Here is a 24,310-nt window from a genome sequence, read left to right as displayed (position 1 = left end):
TACTGAATATGTGCTCATACCCTACTGAATATGTGCTCATACCCTACTGAATATATGCTCATACCCTACTGAATATGTGCTCATACTCTACTGAATGTGTTCATACCCTACAGAATATATGCTCATACCCTACTGAATATGTGCTCATACTCTACTGAATATGTGCTCATACTCTACTGAATATGTGCTCATACTCTACTGAATATGTGCTCATACTCTACTGAATATGTGCTCATACTCTACTGAATATGTGCTCATACTCTACTGAATATGTGCTCATACTCTACTGAATATGTGCTCATACTCTACTGAATATGTGCTCATACTCTACTGAATATGTGCTCATACTCTACTGAATATGTGCTCATACCCTACTGAATATGTGCTCATACCCTACTGAATATGTGCTCATACCCTACTGAATATGTGCTCATACCCTACTGAATAAGTGCTCATACCCTACTGAATATGTGCTCATACCCTACTGAATATATGCTCATACCCTACTGAACATCTGATCATACCCTACTGAATATATGCTCATACCCTACTGAATATGTGCTCATACCCTACTGAATATACGCTCATACCCTACTGAATATACGCTCATACCCTACTGAATATACGCTCATACTCTACTGAACTTGTGCTCATACCTGGATAACTGTAAACCTGACCAAACACTCATGGAGCTGTGATGGAAGGATATTCTTCAGGTTTTGTGACAAAATTACACAGAAAGAAAGTGACAAAAATGCAACATAAGCACAGACCCTAAAAATGCATCTCTTGGAGGAAAGCCTCTGTTGCATGGGTTTATTATGAGTTTTTACTTGCATTTTTGTTGTGCTTTTACATTTTTAAGCATCAATCTGAAAGTGCTAGAATGCAGGTTTGGAAAAAAAAAACAAAAATCAAAACAAATGCTTTGATAATTAAAATGTGCAAGGAAAGAAAAGCAGCAGCATGTGCATGATACCAGAAATCGCTTCATTCAGGCACTGTGTGTACCCAGTGTTTTTCATTAAAAAGCACTGGATAAAAAAAGCAGCGTGTGAACAGCGCTATGTGGTCGCCCAGCTGTTACATCTAATGTATAAAAGAAACACAAAAGAAACCAAACAGTTAAAAGCGAATAATTAAAGTACATCATATATTAGCAGATGGTGGAAATAACATAAAACTATATTTTGTAACGGGGTTACCCATGGGACACCCTGAAGTCTCCCAGCAGACGAGAGGACACATGTTCCCTGCAGGATCATGGTGAGCTGGGCATGAATGGATGTGATGCCAGCCCAGTGCCCTGGCAGAGAGGGGGATGGGTGGCAGCGCTGCTGTGCCAGTGTCCTGGCAGAGAGGGGGATGGGTGGCAGCGCTGCTGTGCCAGTGTCCTGGCAGAGAGGGGGATGGGTGGCAGCGCTGCTGTGCCAGTGTCCTGGCAGAGAGGGGGATGGGTGGCAGCGCTGCTGTGCCAGTGTCCTGGCAGAGAGGGGGATGGGTGGCAGCGCTGCTGTGCCAGTGTCCTGGCAGAGAGGGGGATGGGTGGAGCTGCTCTGCTGCTGCTGATGGTGATGATGAGCAGGGGAGGGCGGAGCCTGCATCTGAGCAGGGCAGGGTGGCTGCTGTGCTCCCGGCCTCCTGCAGAGGTCGCTGTGGCGCTGGCTCTCCCCGCCCCTCTCCGGGAAGAATCAGTGCAGCTGTTGCTGTGTCTGAGGCTGCGGATTCCTCCAGTCCACTCCCTTCATTTCATCCCTGCTCGGAGCTCAGGCGGCTGCCATCCTGCAGGCTCCACACTCCAGTGCATTCCAGGTAATGGCCCCTGCCTCTGTTATTACTGCGCTGCTGCATTGGATTGATGGGAGGATGGTGGCGGGGGGATACAGGGGGGCTTCGCGCTGTAGACCTGGATCACGCCGCATCCATACTGTATCTGGTATTAGGAGGAAAGCACGGGGAGGGCTGGATGCTCCTGGCTGCAGTCTGCATCATTGCAGCACAACAAGCGCCCTCCTCTGCTGTAGGCTGCTTACACATGGGAAGGGAATAAGGGGCCAAGGAGGGGCTTGTGGGGTGACCGATCGCAGTAGGAGCCCCCCTGGGCAGGGGCTGTGGTGCCCCCCTGGGTGTAGTAATCAAACGTACAAGTGTCAGGAGAGCAGGGATAACGGTACAGGCGTGGTCTTGGGTGCATGCATGGATGTATGTATGTATGTGCTTGTGTATGTGTGATACGTGCAGTGTGTGTGCTTGTGTATGTGTGATACGTGCAGTGTGCACGCTTGTGTATGTGTGATACGTGCAGTGTGCACGCTTGTGTATGTGTGATACGTGCAGTGTGCGCGCTTGTGTATGTGTGATATATGCAGTGTGTGCTTGTATAGTCTTACACATCTGTGCCTGATCATAGTGTTATATAAGCAGTGGGGAAGTAGTTAGGGCTGTGTGTATATAATATATATTATTATTCTAACAGGTCAGTGTCACTGTTGGATTGTCACCACTTTGCTTTTTACCCCTTGGTTTTCTTGTCCCCTACCCCCAGCAGGTTTTATTTTTCCCTATTTTAATCCTAGGTGTCTTGCTTTTATTCCTTATTGCAGTTTTCTCCTTGTACAGGTGGATAGTAGATATCCTAATGCTCTTCTCCCTTGGCATGCACAGGGTGACATCTCCCTGGCACTGTGTGTACATGTACCCTACCCTGGAGCCTCTTATACAGTGTCCTGCTGATGGTCAGGATGGCATCTTTCCTGGCGCTGTATCTATAAATCCTCCAAAGTATTTGTCTGGGAAGGAGCCACCTGGGTGTCTGAAATCCAATGCAGTGTGAGGCTTTCCATGCGCGGATGCTGAGGATGATGCAGCACTATGCAGCAAACTGACAAACCCCGTGTGTTGGTTGCAGCTCACATGGGCATCTACTGGTTATACCCAGTACAACCCCACCCAAGGATGGGAGGATGTTTATAGCCAATAACCCCCTCCTCCCGCCATCAAGCTGTGCCCAGTTGGTGAACATTCACTTGATTTACTGCTGTAATATATTGGGACTCTGTGCACTTGCTCTAATGTGTGCAGCCCATTGCTTGTCCTGTAATGAAGGCAGTGGGGGTGGTTAATTACAGTTCTGCAGATTTAATGCGGTCAGTTGGAAATGCGTTCAGCCCTAAGGTCTAGGACATTCACCACTTTATTTTCTGATAGAGGTGATTTGCTCTTTCTAGATTAGTCTTTGCCAGTTAGTCGCAGTCGCTAGTTCTTGTGGGTTGGAGGATATGCGGATACGTTCATGTTCTATGATTCCATTTTCCATTGGCTCTTTGTTTAAATATCTAATTATGTAGAAAGTCCCATCAAACGTCTTGATGTCTGACATAACTTAGTGCAATTATCGTTGACAAGGTGCGAAGTTAGAGCTAATTGCACCAATATCTCAGAGGAACTACTGGACGCCACCAACTCGCAACCTCTTAGGAATTCTGCACCTGCTTCTGGTGTATGGCAGGAATGTCAGGGGCTGTGCGTCCGTCCATGGTGGATGTGCGGAATAGTTCTCAGGCGTGGCAGGATGTATGGAATTCCTGGCAAAACTTCCATGGCATCTGTAAGCGAGGATGAGGTGCACAAGAACTGCATTTTGGAAAATTTACTACTAAATATAGTACAGCCCATGGCATCTCAATTTTAATTTTAATTTTTTTTTCATCTTTGGTCTCACTAGCCCGGATACTAGTCCTGGATTGACAGTGGCCATAATCTATACCAGCTTTTTAAAAATTACCTAAATGACTCCACCAATGGGGGTGCACCCATGGGCGAACCCGCCGGTCTGAGCAATACCGTTATGTAACTGATTTATGGCTCATTTTGGCTTTACATTTACATCTGTTTTCAATATGTTTATTATATTCAAAATTATTGGTGTCTACATTATCTGACCAGATTTTAGTCTGTATTGACATACTGTCTTTGTGTGATATAGGATGGATATGTTTCAATACTTGTCCAATGAAAAATGAATAGTAAAAAAATGTAGCACCGGCTTTCAGGTATGCTGTTGGAATTTGCAGGATCCCCCCCCCCTTGGATGATAATGGGGGAGCTTGCTAAATTGTTTAAAAAAATCTAGGAAGTGCCTGGTGATGTTGAGGAATGGTTATTAGTCTCAAAAACTACGTGTTTTCAAGTGAAAAGTTTTCTTTAGAAAGTTTTTTTTTTTTTTTTTTTTTGCAGCCTTTTGATTGTCAGTGACTATTTTGGATTGGATTCCATTAGCAGCCTCTTTTAAGAGGTGACATGCACTTTGTGTCTTGACGGGTGTTTATCACAACCTAAAGTGGGGAAAAAAATGCTTAAAAGACTGAATATGCAACGGTTTTATAATAGGGATAAATTAAAGGGAATTTGTCACCAGCTTTTTGCTCTTCCATCTGACAGCAGCATAATGTAGAGCCGAAGACCCTGAGTCCAGCGATGTGTCACTTACTGAGCAGTTTACTGTCATTTTGATAAAATCAATGTTTTCTCCAGCAGTTAGGCCAGAATCACACGTGAGTTACTCGCGCAAGTCTCACATCGACATCACCCGGCGTGGCCGCACACTCTTCTGACAGGAGCGAATCTGCTGCATGTATTTCTATGCAGCTAAGATACTCCTGTCCAGAGAGCGGCAGGCCGTGCCAAGTGATGCCGATGCGAGACTCACGCGAGTCACTCGCAAATGTGTTCTGGCCTTATACAGAGCTCATGAATATTCTGAACTACCAGGCAGCACGCCAAGTAGTCCTCTAACGGTAATCTGATTAAACAGTGATTTTTGTCAAAACTACACTAAGCAGCCAAGTAAGTGACACATCACTGGAATCAGGATCTCTGCACCTACATCATGCTGCTATCTGATTAGGTGGCAAAAACCTGCTGACCGATTCCCTTTTAATGAATGAGAAGAGTCTTCCAAGCCTATATTCAGTGTCTTTTTTTCAATAGACTCCGTGTGCATAGCCTTACTCTGTTATACCTAAATCATGTGGAAGGACCCATCCCCCCCACATACTGAAAAATAGCGCATTTTTGCAGATAAATCGGGTTTTTTGCATAACCTTTGTTTTCACAGGTAATTATTTTGAGGTGAATGAGCAATGTTTTTGCACCAGAAAAAAATCCATTTTATTCAGTAATGAACCCTGCATACAGGTTGTAATTATTAATGTATCGTTTAGTCTTCGTTAAAATCTTATTTTTACCGCACTTTTAAATTTCTCTAAACCTTGAAAACATTCATCTTCAGTTGAAGATTTCAGTCAGGATTTCTACTTTGCACAATGGACGCCCCATATCGTGGATTAGCATTGGATTTGTCTATTTCCTTGGACGCTGCTGACTGGATAAATGCTCAAGGTTTTTCTTTCTAAGGCTATGTGCGCACTTACCGGATTTTTCGCGGATTTTGCCGCGGATTTGCTGCATGTTTCGCTGCAGAAAATGTTCATAACATCTCTGCAGTGAATCACCAGCAAATCCTATGGAGAAAAAAAATCCTGTGCGCACTGGGCGGAATTTGACAGCTGCATGTTTTGCTGCGGGAATCCCGCAGCAAAAACAAGTGCATGTCACTTCTTTTCCGCACATCGCTGCGGGATTTTACTCCATTGACTCAATGTTAATCATGAAATCCCGCAGGGAATAACGCAGGCAGCAAATTCTGTGCGGTTCACTGCGTTTTCCTGCGTTATTCCCTGCGGTATTTTGCGGTTTACCTCCGGTAATGTGCATCACTTGCTTGCGGTTTTGCAGGGAAGTGATGTCATTACAGGAAGAGGAAGCGGAGCAGAGTAAACACACACACAGATCACACACACACAGACATAGAACACATAGACACAGACACATAGAACACACATAGAAAGAAAACGGAAATATAGAAAAAAAAGAACGTGGGCTCCGCTGCATATTTACCTTCCAGCCGAGGTAAGCACACAGCGGCGGCCCGGTATTCTCAGGCTGGGGAGGGAGAGGGGCAGGGATAATGTCCCCCGCCTCACTCCCCCTCCGGCCGCCGAGAATATCAGCCGCAGCTGCCCCGGCACTGTCGCATGCATTATGCGGCAGCACCGGCGTGTCCTCGGCTCTTCTTGCCACCGTGTAGCAGTGGTGGCAAGGTAATACAAGGGTTTAATGGTGATGGGGGACCACCGCCATTAACCCCAGGCTTGATCATGGCAGCGTCTATGTGACAGCTGACATGATCAACCCGTAAGTAAAGTGAAAAAAAACACAGACACCGAAAAATCCTTTATTTTAAATAAAACAAACAAGCCTCGTTCACCATTTTATTAACCCCCCCCAAACAAAGCTCCGGCGTAATCCAGGTCCGACGTCCAGCGCTGCTTCCATCCAGCCGCGACTGTCACAGACACAGCGCTGAATGAAAGCAGCAGAGGTAGTTACCGGTCATTTCCCACGGCCGGTAATGTGAACTCACTGCCGACCGTGGGAAATGCAGCGATCTGTCATCTATCTCTCTATCTATCTATCCCTCTGTCTATCTATCTATCCCTCTATCTATTCTTCTGTCTATCTACTCTCAGAATTAAATGACTTTTTTTTTTTTTTTTTTCTTCAATGTGCTTTATTGCATTGAATGCAATAAAGCACATCCCAACCCGCACGCGGCAAAACCGCGGCAATACCGCGAATAATACCGCGGTAAAACCGCGGCAAACCGCATGCTGTTTTCGGGTGCGGTTTCCCGCGGTTTTTTACCGCGGGTGCGGTAATCTTTGAGGGCATGCGGAATTTTCTCAAGAAAATTCCACTTCCCAGTGCGCACAGAGCCTAAAACTATCAAATATCTCGCGGGTCTCCGGCTTATAAATGAAGTTTCTTTACGGGATATTGGAAGACGCATTTGCTTTGGAAATGACGTGGCTGCTATATTATTCATTAGATGTCGGCCATTTAGTAATGATCGTGTTTTGAAGTGGTAATTATGCTCATGGCAACCAATTTTGGGATCAATAGTCGCCCAGGAAGACGAAGAAAAGCTCATGTCATCTTAGGCCTGGTTTCTGACATCGCACATGGGGGGGGGACATTGATCAAACTGTCTGTAAGAAAAATATGGCCTTGTTGTCCATAGAAACCAGTCAGGGCCCAGCTTCCATTTTGTATTCTGCTATCCCAAAATGAAACCTACACTGTGATCAGTTGCTATTGGCAACCAGGCTTGTTTTCATGCAGGTTTTTTTTTCTTCAGGGTATGTGGAAGGATCAGGTCTACAGTAAATGGCATTGATGATATTAAGAAAGGACTTGTACTATGACTTTCCTTCAGGATGGCTCTAAAAATTGCTTCAAAACTGGCATGTGAGCTTCTTGCCTACGGATGTGTATGGCTCCTACACAGGCCTTAGGGGGCACTTAGACCTGTAAATAATGCGGAACACATGTTTGCTGATTATCCGATGGTTAAAACATGCTGTTAATCCACCTACCATGAGCAAGGGTGTGTAACCATGCCAGCAATTGCCCTACTATGAGCAAGGGTGTGTAACCATACCAGCGATCGTCCTACTATGAGCAAGGGTGTGTAACCATACCAGTAATCACCCTACTATGAGCAAGGATGGTGTAACCATACCGGCAATCGCCCTACCATGATCAAGGATGGTGTAACTGTCGCGGGCGGGGAGGACGCAGCCGCTGCTGCGCTCTCGCTAACGCTCGGGTCCGGCGCTGCTGATGCTGCTCGGTGGCTCGAGCGGTGGGCCGGATGCGGGGACTCGAGCGGTGCTCCTCGCCCGTGAGTGAAAGGTGTGTTTGGTTTGGGGGATTTAGTCCGTGACGCCACCCACGGGTCGTGGTGAAGATGGGCACCACCGCTGCTGGTGATGGGGATCCCGGGAGCGATGGTAGGGAGCAGCTGGGATGTTGTTCTCCCCCTCCGTGGGTAGGGGTCGGTGGTCCCGGGGCCCGATGGTGTGACGGGGAGGCAGGGTTGGTGAGGTGCAGGGTTGCAGGGACAGAGCGGCGCGGTGCCGGATGGCACGGGTGTACTCAGCAAGAAAGGTACAAAGTCCTCGGTAAACCAAACGGCTGGATGGACGGGTCCCGCAGCCGGCTGCAGTGTCTCTCCCCGGACAGGTGATGGGGGCTGTCTTTCCCTGCACCTTGATGTTCTCGTTTGACTACTATGGATCCCCAACGGTAGTCCGCTCCCCAATGTATGCGTTCCACAGGAGCCCGTTTGCCCGCAGGCGCTGGCCCTTGGGTCTCTAGCCGTAGGCGGTAGCTGTATACCTTCACGGTGTGGGCGGTTGCCTTCAATCGGGACTTTTGCTGTTAGGAAGCCCCTGGGGTTCCAGTCACATTCGGATTTGACTATTGTCGGCGGCTCCAAGCCTGGTCTGGGTCTGATGGCCCTGCCTGTGTGTGCTGGCTTCACTTCGCTCCCCGGTCGGTACCGGCGGGCCGTCGCCCGACCCCGGTCCTACGGTTCCGCGTTGCTTCACCATTCTTGCAGACGGCCACCACCGTCTGCCAACCTTACTGTTGGTGCCTGGGCCACAAACCCAGACGCCCAAGTGTTCACTCCTCACTCTTCAAACTCCCACTACTCATTGTCACTTTTCCCGCCTCCAAGCCTGTGAACTCCTCGGTTGGCGGGGGCCAACCGCTTGGCTCCGCCCCACCTGGTCTGGACATCAGACACTGGAGGGAGGCAACAAGGGTTTTGTGTTTGGCTGGTATCCCTGTCTACTGGGGGTGGGGTGTTTGTGTGTTATCTGTGACGACCTGGCTAGGCCAGGGCGCCACATAACCATACCGGTGATCGCCCTATGATGAGCAAGGATGGTGGAATCATGCCGGCAATCGCCCTACTATGAGCAAGGATGATGGAACCATACCTGCGATCACCCTACTATGAGCAAGGATGGTGGAACCATACCTGCCATCGCCCTACTATGAGCAAGGATGATGTAGACATGCCAGCGATCGCCTTACCATGAGCAAAGCGCTTAGTTGTATGGTAACTAAATAGTTACCAGACATCTAAGTTATGCCGCAGCAAATTAATTATTGGCCTCACATTGCCTGGTGTACAGAGGACATGCTGCCAATGACGCCATGCTGCAAGAGGAACAGAACAATCTTGTATGTGATCCTTCTGTCCCCATCTTTGAGCGTAGTCGATTGATGCTCGTTAATGATGCAGTGTCTGGACCGAACCTGCACATATAAATGTACCATTAGTTCAGACATTTTCATGAGCCGTCATCGATAGTTTGTTGAACAGTCCGTTTATTAGAACAGAATGTATAATCACCAGCAGCGTATAGCCTGGTGATTACATGGTGGCATGGGCCCCCTGACAGTATGTTTATAGGTGTTTCAAGTTTAAGTTGTGGCATTGAGCGGTGCCAAATTCAGTATGGGGAATGAAGGGTTAATTCCCTTCATGTGGTAACACGAGCAGGCTGCTGTGATTGGTCAGCCTGCTGCGTGGTGGTAATGGAAGTTGTTATGATGGGAATTTATGGGGTTAATCTGCCCCCTGTGAGTAACGCGAGCAGGCTGTGTGATTGGTCAGCCTGCTGCGCGCCAATTTTAAAGTCTGTCATTGGTGGACAGAGGTAAATATGCAGGAGACTTGCCTTTATAAGGAGCCAGCTGTGAGCCAGCTGTGTCAGTTTCCAGCTGTGAAGAAAGAAGAATCCAGATGGAGTCCCTCCTGGAGAAGATGATGGCTCGGGTCGGCGCAGCGGTCGGCGAGGAGTGGCTGAAGAGGTGTCTGGCGCCGGTGAACGAAGCCGCCGAAGTGGTCCTGGATCCAGCTTCGGATCTCGCCGGCGTTCCTGCGCGGAGGGAAGAACTTCTGCGGCCCGGAGAAGGAGAAGACGTCCGGAGATCCCTGCGGAAGAAGAGGAAGAAGAGCGACGTCTACTCACCGCCTGCATCATGTTCTCAGCGGTCCGGCGGAGGGAGGAAGAGGTCGGCATCTGCTCGCGGTCGGCGCGGCGATGGGAGGAAGACGCTGGAGACATCGCGAGAGGCGGGAGTTCTGGCGAGAGGAGGGTCCGGAGCATCGCGAGACCGCCCAAGAAGCCGACGAGATTTGGCCGCGTCATCAGGGCGCGACTCCCAGAAGGCTCGGCGGGCGATTATCCCGGAAGTCGCCGTCGGGAGTTCCGCTCCGGCTGTTGTGGCCGGGTATAGCGGAGATCCTGGGTCGCTCACGGGCCTGTACGCGCCGCCAGCCCCATTGCAAAAGAGCTCAGCTGGGGCTTTGGCGGCGGCGACGCAGGTCTGGAGCTCGACAGAAGAATCCGAAGAGGACGTCGCAGCGAGCGGAGGTCGTCAACCCCAGTACAGCGCGTTGGATGGACCCGGGAGCGGAGGACATGGTGAGAGCCCCCTTGCTGGAGCACCCAATGTTAATTGTGTAAAGGACATGGTCATTAGGACTTTGTCTGAACTGCTTGGGGGCCATGTAGTGCTACCCCAGGCACCTGTTGCTGAAGTTTCTATTCAGGACAGGTTCCCTGGGGTGGCAGAGTCTCATTTAAAGGAAGCACTGACATGTGATGTTTCCCCTTTGGGTTTTCATCTCAGTGCTTCCCTTAAGGAAAAGATTTGGAGACAAGAATATGTAGAGATCTTTTCTCTGTTACCGGTTGCTAGGGAACTGCAGCATAAAGTGGAGAAACCGGATGGAAAACAAGAACGAAAGAAAAATTTTAAATCATTTTATTCATGGTTACAGGCTTTCTCCATTTATGCTGCAGTTCTTGGGGAGAAGTTTCCTAAATTGTGTAGTGGTTTGTTTCAGCACCAAGATTGTATTCTGGAGGCTTATCGTAATTTCGGTGGCTTAGCGTGGCTGAATTACGATGAGTCTTTCAGGCAGAAGTTGGCGGTTCACCCTGCTGTCAAGTGGGGTGTTAAGGATGTCGGGTTATGGCTGAATTTAATGCTGCCTCAGCGACAGAACCCTCACAGACAGCAGGTGAATGTCAATTCAAAAAGGGGGGTGTGCTTTGCATTCAATGAGTCCTCGTGCAAGTGGCAGGGTACCTGTCGCTTTCGCCATGAGTGCTCGTTTTGTGGCGGGGCTCACCCCTTGTTTAAATGTTTTAAAAAGCATGGTCAGTCCACGGTACAGCCATCTGGTGTTAGGGAGCAGTTTTTCAAAGGCTCAGACTCCAGTGAGCCTGGAAGGAATGCTCCCGTGGCTAGACCGTTTTCCAGACAGGCCGAAGGCAGCTCTGGTTCGTAGTGGGTTTCAGGCAGGTTTTCCTGTACCTTCTTTTGAAGGTATAGGTTGTAATGTAACTAGGAATTTACAATCAGTTGATAGCCATAAGGAGGTAGTCAGGGCACATATTGAAAAAGAGCTGTTGTTAGGCATGGTGTCTGGTCCTTTTGAATTTCCTCCGTTTACAAATTTTAGGATATCACCTTTGGGGGTTGTCCCCAAGAAGGAGGTTAATTCTTTTAGGATCATACATCACCTGTCTTATCCAGCAGGTAGCTCACTGAATGATGCTATTGATCCTAATGCATCTTCGGTGAGTTACACATCCTTTGATGAGGCTGTGGATTTGCTACGGAAGTTTGGCCCGGATTGTTTCCTGGCCAAATCTGATATCAAGTCTGCCTTCCGGCTTCTGCCAATTAACCCCTTGGGTTTTAATTCTTTGGGTTTTTGTTTTGAGGGCTCTTTTTATTTTGACAGGTGCCTCCCTATGGGTTTTTCTTTATCATGTTATTTTTTTGAGTCCTTTTCCACGTTTTTGCATTGGGCAGTTCAAGAGGGGTTTTCAGAGGGGGGTATGTTACATTATTTGGACGATTTCCTTTTTGTTGGTAGGTCAGGACGTTGTTTGCAATTGCTAAATAAATTTTTGGGTTTGATGAAGTTTTTTGGGGTGCCGTTAGCTCAGGATAAAACTGTTTTCCCTTGTACGGAGCTTGAGTTTTTAGGGATTGTTCTGGATTCACAAAAAATGGAATTGAGGCTCCCTGGCCAGAAGATTACGAAGTTAAAAGGCTGTATTGCGAGTTTTTTAGTGAAGAAAAAGTGTACCCTGCGAGAGCTCCAATCTCTGCTGGGTGGTTTGAACTTTGCATTAAGAATTCTGCCAATGGGGAGAGTGTTTTCCAGACGTTTGTATGATGCAACTAAGGGTGTTAGGTGTTCAGGTTCACACATTAGAATTTCGTGGGAGATGAGGAAGGATTTAAGAATTTGGTATGAATTTTTAGAAAGTTTCAACGGGATTAGCTGCGTTCAACAGGATTTTATGTTGTCTCAGGATCTCCTTTGGTTTACAGGGGTGTCTAAGGAAGTGGGGTTCGGTACGATTTTTCGTACACACTGGTGCTTTTCTTCATGGCCTTCATCTTGGTTGTCGGAAGGTTTGCTGGAGAAGCAGGTGTTATTGGAGCTTTTTCCGGTTTTTGTTTCAGTGCATATTTGGGGTAAGGAACTAGCGAATAGGAGGATTATACTCATATCGCATTGTCAAGGTTTGGTTTTTGCTTTGAACACCTTGGTGGTGAAGTGTAGGTTTCTGGGTGGTGTGTTGCGCAGATTGGTTCTATTGTGTCTGAAGTGGAATATTTGGTTGAAGGCTCGTTTTGCTCCTGAGTGCAATAATGCTTCCGTTTTTTACCTCTCTTCTCAGCGGTTAGAGGAATTCAGGAAGAGTTCAGGAAAGATGGATCCCCTTTTGACTGCATGCCCGTCCCAGTTGTGGGAGGCAATTTTGGATTAGTAGCAGATTCCATTAAAAATTCTATTGCACCAGGGACTTGGAAGGCATACTCGGCTGCTTGGTTGGCATGGAATCAATTTTGTGATTCCAGGAATCTGGTTCCCCGCAAGTGTGATGTGTCGACAGCACTTGGTTTTTTGAATTTTTATGTTGGTTTAGGTTATCGTTATAATTTTTTGTATAAAACATTTTGTGGAATTTCTTTTTTTCTTAAAATTATATGGTGAGGAGTCTCTATTAAGCTTATTTGTGGTTCGGCAGGCGCTAAAGGGTTGTAAAAAAGGTTGTGTTGTGCCTGATCGCCGCAGGCCTATATCCGTGAATCTCTTAGAAAGATTATGGTTTATGTTGAGTGAAGTTTGTTTTAACAATTTTGAGTTATGTTTATTTCGTGCAGCTTTTGTGCTTTGTTTCTTCGCAGCACTCAGAATTAGTGAGTTGTTGTCCCATAGTCGGTACAACACCTCGGGTTTATATAGAAAGGATGTTTATGTATCTGACTCTTGTGCGGTGTTATTTATTAGTAGGTCCAAAATGGATCAACTTGGTAAAGGGTGTTCTGTGAAGTTGCGTCCTTTATGGGATTCATGTATATGCCCCGTCACCAATTTATGTAAATGGCTTACTGTACGGGGGGATACCCCGGGTTTGTTGTTTTTACATGTAGACGGTTCGCCTGCCACTAAGTTTCAATTTAATGCAATATTAAAAAAAATGTATGGTTAAGTTGCAGCTAGATAGCTCCAACTTCTCATCACATTCTTTTCGGATCGGGGCGGCAACCGAGGCAGCAAGAGCTGGCCTCTCGGGAAAAAGAATTGGTAAAATTGGCAGATGGGCGTCAAAACGCTATCAGTTGTATATACGCCCGAATTTATTATAATTAATTTATTCTGTCTCTCTCCAATTCTAGGCCCAATGGTGATTTGGCTTGTAGGCCATTCGTTTATACACTGGGCGCAGAGGAGAGCGGCTTGTAGAAGTTACACAGAAAACTTATCTTTTCAGTATGAACTGATAAATGTTTTTTGGTACGGTATAAGGGGTCTGAAATTTTCTAATTTACTTGGCACCTTAAAAGGTATGCTGTTGACTCATCCGTATCCTGACCTTATAATTTTACACATTGGAGGGAATGACTTGGGTAAAATAAAGACTTTGGACTTGTTATCTAATTTCCGCAGAGATTTTGCGTTATTAAAGAATCTTTTTCCTTATTCAGCATTGATTTTTTCTGAAATTGTTCCGAGACTGGTTTGGAATGGCCAGCTTGCCTTTTTGGAAAAAATAAGGAAACGTGTCAATCGCGACATGGCAAAATTTTTTGTTAGTTTGGGCGACTTCTCATATCGCCATAGTGATCTGGAAGGTTTTACGGTTGGCCTGTACAGGTCTGATGGGGTACATCTCTCTGACGTTGGTCTGGACATTTTTAATGTGGGTATCCAGAATATGATAGAAAAATGGCTGCGGTGTTTGGGGGGGGCCTCGTATTGTTAATACTCGGCCGTTTGGGAAAAAATCGCCCAACTATGTTGGGTGGATTGTGGTTTTATAAGTGGTTAATGGTACTTTATGGTGGTATTTATGGAATTTTATGGTTATTGAATTTCAATAATATGGTGAATTTAATTTATCAAGTTACCAATAATAAAACACCACGGCCATTTTTATCCAAATGTCATGTGTCTGAGTATTTATTCTTTATTAATGGTAAGTTAATTGGTTATAGTGGGCTTTATGCTACCATGTGAACTTGCATGTCCTTTACACCACAAAGTAGTACAGAGCTGTAGGAGTATGTTCACATGATATTTCTTTTCTTCAGGTGGGCAAAAACAATGATTGTTTTTAATGAAAACAGTGTCAGGAAATGTCACTAATTCTTTTATTTAATTTTCTTTTTAACCATATTTGTAGTTGTATTCTTAAGCATTTTTGTAAACTATTTTTTTCTTTTCTCCCTGTTTTTAGCGTTTAGCTTTATTAGTTGTGATGAGCGAGCACCACTATGCTCGAGCGCTCAGTATTAGGGATGAGCGAGCACCACCATGCTCGAGCGCTCGGTATTAAAGATGAGCGAGCACCGCCATGCTCGAGCGCTCGGTATTGGGGATGAGCGAGCACCGCCATGCTCGAGCGCTCGGTATTAGGGATGAGCGAGCACCACCATGCTCGAGAGCTTGGTATTAGGGATGAGCGAGCACCGCCATGCTCGAGAGCTTGGTTATTAGGGATGAGCGAGCACCGCCATGCTCGAGAGCTCGGTATTAGGGATGAGCGAGCACCACCATGCTCGAGCGCTTGGTATTAGGGATGAGCGAGCACCGCCATGCTCGAGAGCTCGGTATTAGGGATGAGCGAGCACCACCATGCTCAAGCGCTCGGTATTAGGGATGAGCGAGCACCGCCATTCTCGAGCGCTCAGTATTAGGGATGAGCGAGCACCACCATGCTCGAGAGCTCGGTTCTCGTAACAAGCAGTTGATGCTCGGATGGGCACGACTCAAACTCCCCGAGTATAATGGACGTCAATGGGGGACTAGATTATTTTTCCAGGATATTTTCCAGAAACGTGCTACACTTCCCCATTTACCGGTACTTCCATTATACTCGGGTACTTGTGTTGCACTCGTCCGAGCATCTAACTGGTCGTTACGAGTACCGAGCCGCTGAGCATGGTAGCGCTCGCTCATCACTATTTATTAGGCAGCGAATGAAAGGCTAGCAGTTTTTGTGGAGAAAATATTGACAAAATGCTCCAAAAGACATCCTGAACGTATAAACTGCAAAGTGGTTTGACTTTAGCTGGCGTTTTTCAAGGTGGACTCACGCATGCAAAAATGTGTGGGTTAAAATATCCAAACAATTCACTCCTATACTGTATAGCAGGGGTCTCAAACTCAGCTGGGTGTATGGGCCGCACCGAGGAAAAAAATAATTTGGGGGGCCGCATTCTTTGCAGGACAAAGTGACATTTTTATTGGTACCATATATATTTTTTTACACACCTTTGGATGACTGATTTTCAACATTTTTCACTTGTTTATTATAACAAATGTGCACATTCTTTGGTTAAATCTAAAAAAAAAAAAATTGTTAGTCATGCCTTTTTTTTTTTTTTACATTTTATCCCTTTCTTGTAACTAAGTGTTACAATTATCACTATATAGAAATTTTGGCCAACATCCTTTTAGTAATGTTCCCTATCCTATAGTAATGTACCCACCTTGTCCCCATCCTATAGTAATGACCCCAGCCTTGTCCCTATTCTATAGTAATGTCCCCATCCAATAGTATTATGCCCATCCTTGTAATGTCCCCATCTTTTAGTAATGTCCCCATCCTATAGTCATGTGCCCACCTTGTCCCCATCCTATAGTCATGTGCCCACCTTGTCCCCATCCTATAGTCATGTGCCCACCTTGTCCCCATCCTATAGTCATGTGCCCACCTTGTCCCCATCCTATAGTCATGTGCCCACCTTGTCCCCATCCTATAGTCATGTGCCCACCTTGTCCCCATCCTATAGTCATGTGCCCACCTTGTCCCCATCCTATAGTCATGTGCCCACCTTGTCCCCATCCTATAGTCATGTGCCCACCTTGTCCCCATCCTATAGTCATGTGCCCACCTTGTCCCCATCCTATAGTCATGTGCCCACCTTGTCCCCATCCTATAGTCATGTGCCCACCTTGTCCCCATCCTATAGACATGTGCCCACCTTGTCCCCATCCTATAGACATGTGCCCACCTTGTCCCTATTCTATAGTAATGTCCCCATCCTGTAGTAATGGGTGGTGGCGGCGGGTGAAAGGTGATAATTTACCGATCGTTCTCGGCTTCCACCCACAGATTCCTGAGTGAAGCTGAGGGGGCGGTCTCTGGCCCCAGATCCACATTGATTGGACAGATCGGTCACAAGGCCGGTCTCTCCAATCAGAGCTGGGGGCGGGTGAAAGTGAGGTCACTCATCTCCAGCCAATGATCGGTGCTACAGCTGCACTGATCAGGGCTGGATTTAAATGTTACAGCCATTTTCAATGGCTGTAACATTACAGTGGCTGTGATTTGCTGTGCGGCGTTCGTCAGCCAATCACAGCCTCCGTAGGTCCGGGGAGGAGACACCACCCCTCCTGAGGTCCCCTCCTCCCCGAATCTAAGGTATTTGCTATTTGCAATGCAAACAGTGATCGCAGCCACCGGGGCTGCGATTTCGCCATGATGTACTGCGTATGTCATGGATCCTTAAGTACCAGGGAGCCATGATGTACCCAGTACGTCATAGGTTGCTAAGGGGTTAATGTGCCATCCTTCACATACACAAAAAATAAAAAAACACCATTCTTCTCACCTGTCCCGCGTTCCCTCGGCTCCTCACCTCTGCTTCTCGCTGTCTGCAGGCCGTGCCCCGGTGACTATCGCGGCCGGTGCAGGGGCCACAGCCCCTGGCAGCGATTTATGTCAGATGGTTGTTTTGCCGGCGCTGCGCGCGCACAGTCCTTGCCTCTGAGAACGCAGCGCCGGCAAAACACTCATCTAACAAAGTGCAGACAGTGGCTGCGGCCCCTGCATCGGCCACGATGGTGACCAGGGGCACGGGCCTGGGGGCCGCACGAAGCAGCCTGACGGGCCGCATGCGGGCTGCGTGTTTGAGACCCCTGCTGTATAGCCTTACAGTATCTGAGAATGGCTCTAACTTTACCTGCCGTATTAATATGAACTTGTCAGGTGTAATATGCTCCCAGAGCCAGGAGCAGTTCTGGGTGTATATTGCTAATCCCTACATAACTTTCCCAGCATTTAATAGCATAGACGGAGATCTTTTGAAAAAAGTATTTCTAAAGATCCTTTATGATATGCTAATGAGCACGGGGACTAGTTGCAAGGGCATTATTTCTGCCCACTAGACCACCCTCTTAGTATGTTCGCACTCTTACAGAGGCATGCTAACATACTATTCAATACACAGCTTCATTGGCATAGACGCACGTACCTGTGTCTGCTGTCACCGCCTTAGACATTGGTTTTAGGCTGTGCGCATGATCAGAATACCCGGCACTCCTGGTCATGCGCACTATGAAGCCAGGTGTATGCGTACCGGCTTTAGAGAAGTCTAGTTCGCATGTCTGGAAGTTCTGGGACTTCTAATCATGCTCACTAAGCCTAAACTGGGCGTCTGAGGCGGTGACAGCGTTAGTACACCCCTGTGGGCGTGCTAAGAGGGTGGACTAGTCAGGGGAATTGGCACCCTTGCGATTAGTCCCTGTGCTCATTAGTATATCATAAAAAGATTTTTAGAAATACGTTTTCTAACTATCTCTTTATGTATAAATGTATGGATTAGACATATGCACACAGTACTACTTGTGGTTCTGGGTGCGTATTGGACCTGACAAGTTCCCTTTAAATGCTGTATACTTAGAATGACAACGTACTATGGAAACCACTGTAGACATATATAAGGGGACTTGGTGCACCAGAAATGCATGAGTCTTCTAATTGACTCATAAATGTATGGCCATTGTTGGCCTGAAATCTGAACAGAATATTTCAGCATAAAAATGTCAGGTGGTTATAATTTAAAAACAAATTGTCTTGTAATTTTGTAGTTTAAGCAGAAAAAATAAAAATGTGTGCAAAATATATATAATGAAAATTTGTACTGGCGCAGTCTTGCTTGAGTAAGATGACATAAGTCAGTCTGTTTATTGGTGGGGTTTATATTGTGGTTTTATTTGGGCATATAACAAAACACAACCAAATGTTTATTTTCCTTTTTTATTACCCTTTTTTTTTTTTTTTTTTTTTAAATTTTACAATGATGGTACAGATTATTGTTGCAGCTAATAATGCTTTCTCTGATTGGTGTGACGCATGACTTCTGTGCCAAGCGCTTGTCATAGCTGTCGTCGGCATACCATGGCAGAAGAATGCTTCCTGCTATTTGAAGGGCAGCTGTCATCGACAATGGCATTAAACACGACTACGCTGACATCAGAGGAGATCTCTATGTTCATTGTCCAGGATGGCAAATTTTTGAATTGACATTTAGGAATGAAACCGTGAAATCTTCTAAATCCATTGAGTAGAACTTCAGGTTTATGATTGATGTCTTATATCATTAAGGAACATATTGTGAGGTTGGTGTAGATTTAGTTGCTAAAGATCAATTTACTATACTAGAACTCTATCTGTTGTCGTCTTGTGTTGGAGACTGACATTTTGTAGACAAGGTCAATGATAGGATGTTGGCTGACTATGAACTGGCGCTTGTCATAGATCTTATGTCACTATTGGCTGCAATACTTATTCCTTTACATATTATATATACAAAAGACTTTTAACAGTAAAAATGTGTTTTTTTTCAAAGTCTCGTTTTTGTGTGGTGCTCCTTGACAAATTATAAAAATTATGTTATTCTATAAGGGTTTGTTCAGGCACAGCTATCCCTAGAATGGCCATTAATATTATGGTGGTGGGTGTCCGACACCTGTCAACCCAACCCATCAGCTATCATTTGCTTTTGGCAACCAACAAATGTGAATGGTTTGAGCAAAAAGCATTACACAGCTCAATTCTACATGCAGCAGCCAGTGCCTGGTACTGATCGTTTGCTATTTCTGTAATCTGTGTTCTGCAGTACCCGCTGCAACCTCTACACATTGAATGGAGCTGTGATTTACAGGTCTGTTCAAAGTGTTTAAATTCAGCGGCAATCTGATAGTGATGACTTTTCTTGATTATAGGTCATCAATATGTTGTGCCCGAACCACATACCTTTCACATGAGTTCTTAGAGTCCTTTAAAAAGGTGGTCCTGTACTTTAAAATGTTCTTTCCAAATACTTTTAGACCCTAACTACTGTTTTAATTCAGTTTTATTATAGAATACCCTACATTTCTCCCTATTGGCTAATACCGGAGTATGTTTCTGTTTTTTTTACACTTCACATACTGTGATGTGCTTGAAAGCAGTCTCAAACGGGACGTCACATAAGGCTGGGGGCTGCACTCATATTCCCGCCCCTCCTGGATGTCAAGTGGCGGCACTAAAGCTATTTACTATAGATCCTTCCAGATCGCTGCCCTCTGAAGTTGTCCAGATTGCACAGCGATGATAGACGCTCTGGGAGAGGTGAGTGCAGTGCCGGCTGACTGCTTCGATCTCCTCCGCTGCATGAAATTAGTGAAGGATCGTTTGACTAATCCAAGGCAAAGAGCCAGCTCCCTGCTGAGAATGATATAAGCAATCACCCCAGTGCGAACCATTAAATTCTTTGAATGCTTGGCTTTTCACTGGGCGTAAAGTAAGTGTTTAGTGGCTGAAAACCCACCCACACATCAATTTAATTTGCTGGCTATAAGTAGGTGGAGTTTTGATCACGGACGGAACAGGGTTTCATGTACTTTAAAAGGGGTTTCCCAAAAACAGTTAATTTTAATGTTTATTTTAATCAATAGATCTTGGCATGATTATTTCCATAATTGTGTTTAAATAGTGCTGAGATCTTATACATGTGCCCCTGCTATGTGCTGTGTAATGGCCGTGTCTGACTGTACAGGGACATGGTCCTATCACACCACAGCTCCTGGGTAGGGGAGGAAGCAAAATAGAATATACAGATAGCACAGCAGGGGACCACAGCTGATTCCTCTAGGGAAGTAAAGCATTTCCATCTGTTTTAAAAAATAAATAAATAAATAAATAAAAAATCTCAAAGAATTATTTGCGATCAGTTCTGTAATTCCTGTATACTTCTCTTCCGTGGCCCAGGAGATGTGGTATGATCAGACAGTGTCCCTGTACGGTCAGACACGGCCATTACACAGCACATAGCAGGGACACATATATAAGATTTATCTCAGCACAGGAACAACTTTTTTTTTTTTTTCTTTTTTCATAAACACTCCCAATTGTGGAATTTTATTATTCCAAGATCTGTTGATTAAAATGAAGTTTGTGGGACAATCCCCTTTTAAGTTCATTCTAAATGTTTGTTCCCCTATAGTGAACTCATATTTAATAGGGATCCATTTAGGATTCAAAAGAGCCAACTCATTTTGGTGAGCCGGACTGCCAATCACAACATCTGTGAAACAAGATGTCAGGGGGCAGAGATAGAGGCAGTGTGAGTGACACCCATGCCACCCCCTGATGACTATTCCTTAGAGGGCATTGACAGAAGTTCTGGGGTGGTGCTGATGACACTCACTGCCTCTGTTTCCAGTCCCTGACGATGTATTATTTCACAGTTCGAGGTTGCGGCAGCATGTGGACGCTTCCATCACCATAGATTCAGGACATCTTCAGAGGTTGGTGATGGAAGCATCTATAGTAAGTAACTGCAGCGCCGCCCCCAATCACATCTTCTTCCAGTAGGGCTGACACTGCGGGAATGTGAGTGCAGCTCCAGCCTTCTGGAAAATGTCACAGGAAGTATAGTAAAAAAAAACTAAACACATTTGGTGGTAAGTATAGGAAGAATTGTAGGGTAATGTAAAGTTTTTCAAAAGTGGTTAGAGAAATATAGATATTTAGAAAGGACAGTTCAGGTGCCAGATTACCTCTTTCAAACATCCTATTGTTTAAATCAGGAATATGTTAGAAGTAATTACAAAGTTGTTTTGTTTTCACGAATTATAAAATGGATGATAATAACAATAATAAAGTTGAAATCTTGCAAACATTTTGGCTGGCTACTAAGTCCCGTTTTGGGCTGACAATTGCTGTCGTTTAGAGATCACTTTACAGTAGTTCTTTCATTCTCATCACAGGCGGGATTACAATGACAGGGAACCTCTATATATAGATAATACAGGATCACACGATTCACAATAGGTGGTGATCGCGGCTCTCATCCTCCCCTCCCTGCACCATGACCTCATTACAGGTCACAGGGAAAGCCCTCAGTACTGTGCATAGGAATCATTCAGCATACACACACTATTGTTTTCTATTGTATATGTAGCTCCAACAAAGTATGCCTCTTAGGCTTCATTCACATTCATTGTTAGACATGGATACCCCGATGCCATCCGTGTGCTGTATGTGCTTTCACGGACCCAAAGACTTGTATTGGTGCTTGTCATCCGTGCTGCTGGACACATGGTCCATGTAAAATAAAAACCAAAAACTTGTGTATAGCACCATAGATTATAATGGCTACATGGGGTATGTGGTGAAAAATCCTGTATACAGAACATAGGTGCCATAGAGATGTCCGGCCTTGGGGTATGTTCACATTGAGTTTATTTTAACATGGATTTTAAAGTGTTTTCAAATCCACCTTTTTTGGGGGCGAAGGGGGGGAACAGACCCTTAGAATCTTATAGTAGACTTATAGTATGTACAAGCTTTCTGGTATGGGGTTTTACTTTCTGCCTTTTAATAACTACTGTTATAGGGGTTACCTGTGAGTTTACTTATTTTTCCCTATGGGACTAAGAGCTTACAAGCAGGTAGTGGCTAACTATTTGCCTGTTCTGCCCTGTGCCTATCACTTCTGACTCCTGTCAATGATTCTGTTGCTTCATATGACCTCATGTTAACAGAGCAGTTCTTTCTCTTCCGCTCTGCCCTGTCAGCGTGGCATTACTCCTTCCCACAATTAGGCACTGGAGAGTCGGCTGCCAAACACCATGACGTAAGCTGTGACGACTCATTGAAGGAGCAGAAGAGAAGCTGCTCTGTTGACTTGAGAAGCTGCTCTGTTGACTTGAGAAGCTGCTCTGTTGACTTGAGAAGCTGCTCTGTTGACTTGAGAAGCTGCTCTGTTGACTTGAGAAGCTGCTCTGTTGACTTGAGAAGCTGCTCTGTTGACTTGAGAAGCTGCTCTGTTGACTTGAGAAGCTGCTCTGTTGACTTGAGAAGCTGCTCTGTTGACTTGAGAAGCTGCTCTGTTGACTTGAGAAGCTGCTCTGTTGACTTGAGAAGCTGCTCTGTTGACTTGAGAAGCTGCTCTGTTGACTTGAGAAGCTGCTCTGTTGACTTGAGAAGCTGCTCTGTTGACTTGAGAAGCTGCTCTGTTGACTTGAGAAGCTGCTCTGTTGACTTGAGAAGCTGCTCTGTTGACTTGAGAAGCTGCTCTGTTGACTTGAGAAGCTGCTCTGTTGACTTGAGAAGCTGCTCTGTTGACTTGAGAAGCTGCTCTGTTGACTTGAGAAGCTGCTCTGTTGACTTGAGAAGCTGCTCTGTTGACTTGAGAAGCTGCTCTGTTGACTTGAGAAGCTGCTCTGTTGACTTGAGAAGCTGCTCTGTTGACTTGAGAAGCTGCTCTGTTGACTTGAGAAGCTGCTCTGTTGACTTGAGAAGCTGCTCTGTTGACTTGAGAAGCTGCTCTGTTGACTTGAGAAGCTGCTCTGTTGACTTGAGAAGCTGCTCTGTTGACTTGAGAAGCTGCTCTGTTGACTTGAGAAGCTGCTCTGTTGACTTGAGAAGCTGCTCTGTTGACTTGAGAAGCTGCTCTGTTGACTTGAGAAGCTGCTCTGTTGACTTGAGAAGCTGCTCTGTTGACTTGAGAAGCTGCTCTGTTGACTTGAGAAGCTGCTCTGTTGACTTGAGAAGCTGCTCTGTTGACTTGAGAAGCTGCTCTGTTGACTTGAGAAGCTGCTCTGTTGACTTGAGAAGCTGCTCTGTTGACTTGAGAAGCTGCTCTGTTGACTTGAGAAGCTGCTCTGTTGACTTGAGAAGCTGCTCTGTTGACTTGAGAAGCTGCTCTGTTGACTTGAGAAGCTGCTCTGTTGACTTGAGAAGCTGCTCTGTTGACTTGAGAAGCTGCTCTGTTGACTTGAGAAGCTGCTCTGTTGACTTGAGAAGCTGCTCTGTTGACTTGAGAAGCTGCTCTGTTGACTTGAGAAGCTGCTCTGTTGACTTGAGAAGCTGCTCTGTTGACTTGAGAAGCTGCTCTGTTGACTTGAGAAGCTGCTCTGTTGACTTGAGAAGCTGCTCTGTTGACTTGAGAAGCTGCTCTGTTGACTTGAGAAGCTGCTCTGTTGACTTGAGAAGCTGCTCTGTTGACTTGAGAAGCTGCTCTGTTGACTTGAGAAGCTGCTCTGTTGACTTGAGAAGCTGCTCTGTTGACTTGAGAAGCTGCTCTGTTGACTTGAGAAGCTGCTCTGTTGACTTGAGAAGCTGCTCTGTTGACTTGAGAAGCTGCTCTGTTGACTTGAGAAGCTGCTCTGTTGACTTGAGAAGCTGCTCTGTTGACTTGAGAAGCTGCTCTGTTGACTTGAGAAGCTGCTCTGTTGACTTGAGAAGCTGCTCTGTTGACTTGAGAAGCTGCTCTGTTGACTTGAGAAGCTGCTCTGTTGACTTGAGAAGCTGCTCTGTTGACTTGAGAAGCTGCTCTGTTGACTTGAGAAGCTGCTCTGTTGACTTGATGTAAAGTAAAGCATCAAAACTGTCAGACTCGGTCCATGACCGCTCCGAGCCAGCAGAGATCGGCGTTGGGCAGAATAGGTAGGTAGTTGGCAGTTACATAGCTCTAAGTTTTTAGTCAATTTTTTTTTTACCCTATGGAGCGAAGCCCC

At 45.8% G+C, this 24,310-nt stretch overlaps 1 protein-coding gene across 1 annotated transcript in view; it reads left to right on the top strand.

The window, feature by feature from the left end:
- The first annotated feature begins 1,672 nt into the window (after positions 1 to 1,672).
- The window catches only part of SPTBN1 (spectrin beta, non-erythrocytic 1), a 298,238-nt gene continuing 275,600 nt past the window's right edge, over positions 1,673 to 24,310 (top strand). The window contains exon 1 of the mRNA XM_075339341.1: positions 1,673 to 1,812. The gene's annotated coding sequence lies outside the window, so the exon portion shown is untranslated. The remainder of the gene's footprint in view (positions 1,813 to 24,310) is intronic.

Source organism: Anomaloglossus baeobatrachus, chromosome 3, assembly GCF_048569485.1.
Source record: "Anomaloglossus baeobatrachus isolate aAnoBae1 chromosome 3, aAnoBae1.hap1, whole genome shotgun sequence".
In the NCBI taxonomy this organism is placed as follows: Eukaryota; Metazoa; Chordata; class Amphibia; order Anura; family Aromobatidae; genus Anomaloglossus; species Anomaloglossus baeobatrachus.
Note: the sequence above shows the minus strand (reverse complement) of the source record. Positions and strands in the feature narration are given on the sequence as shown.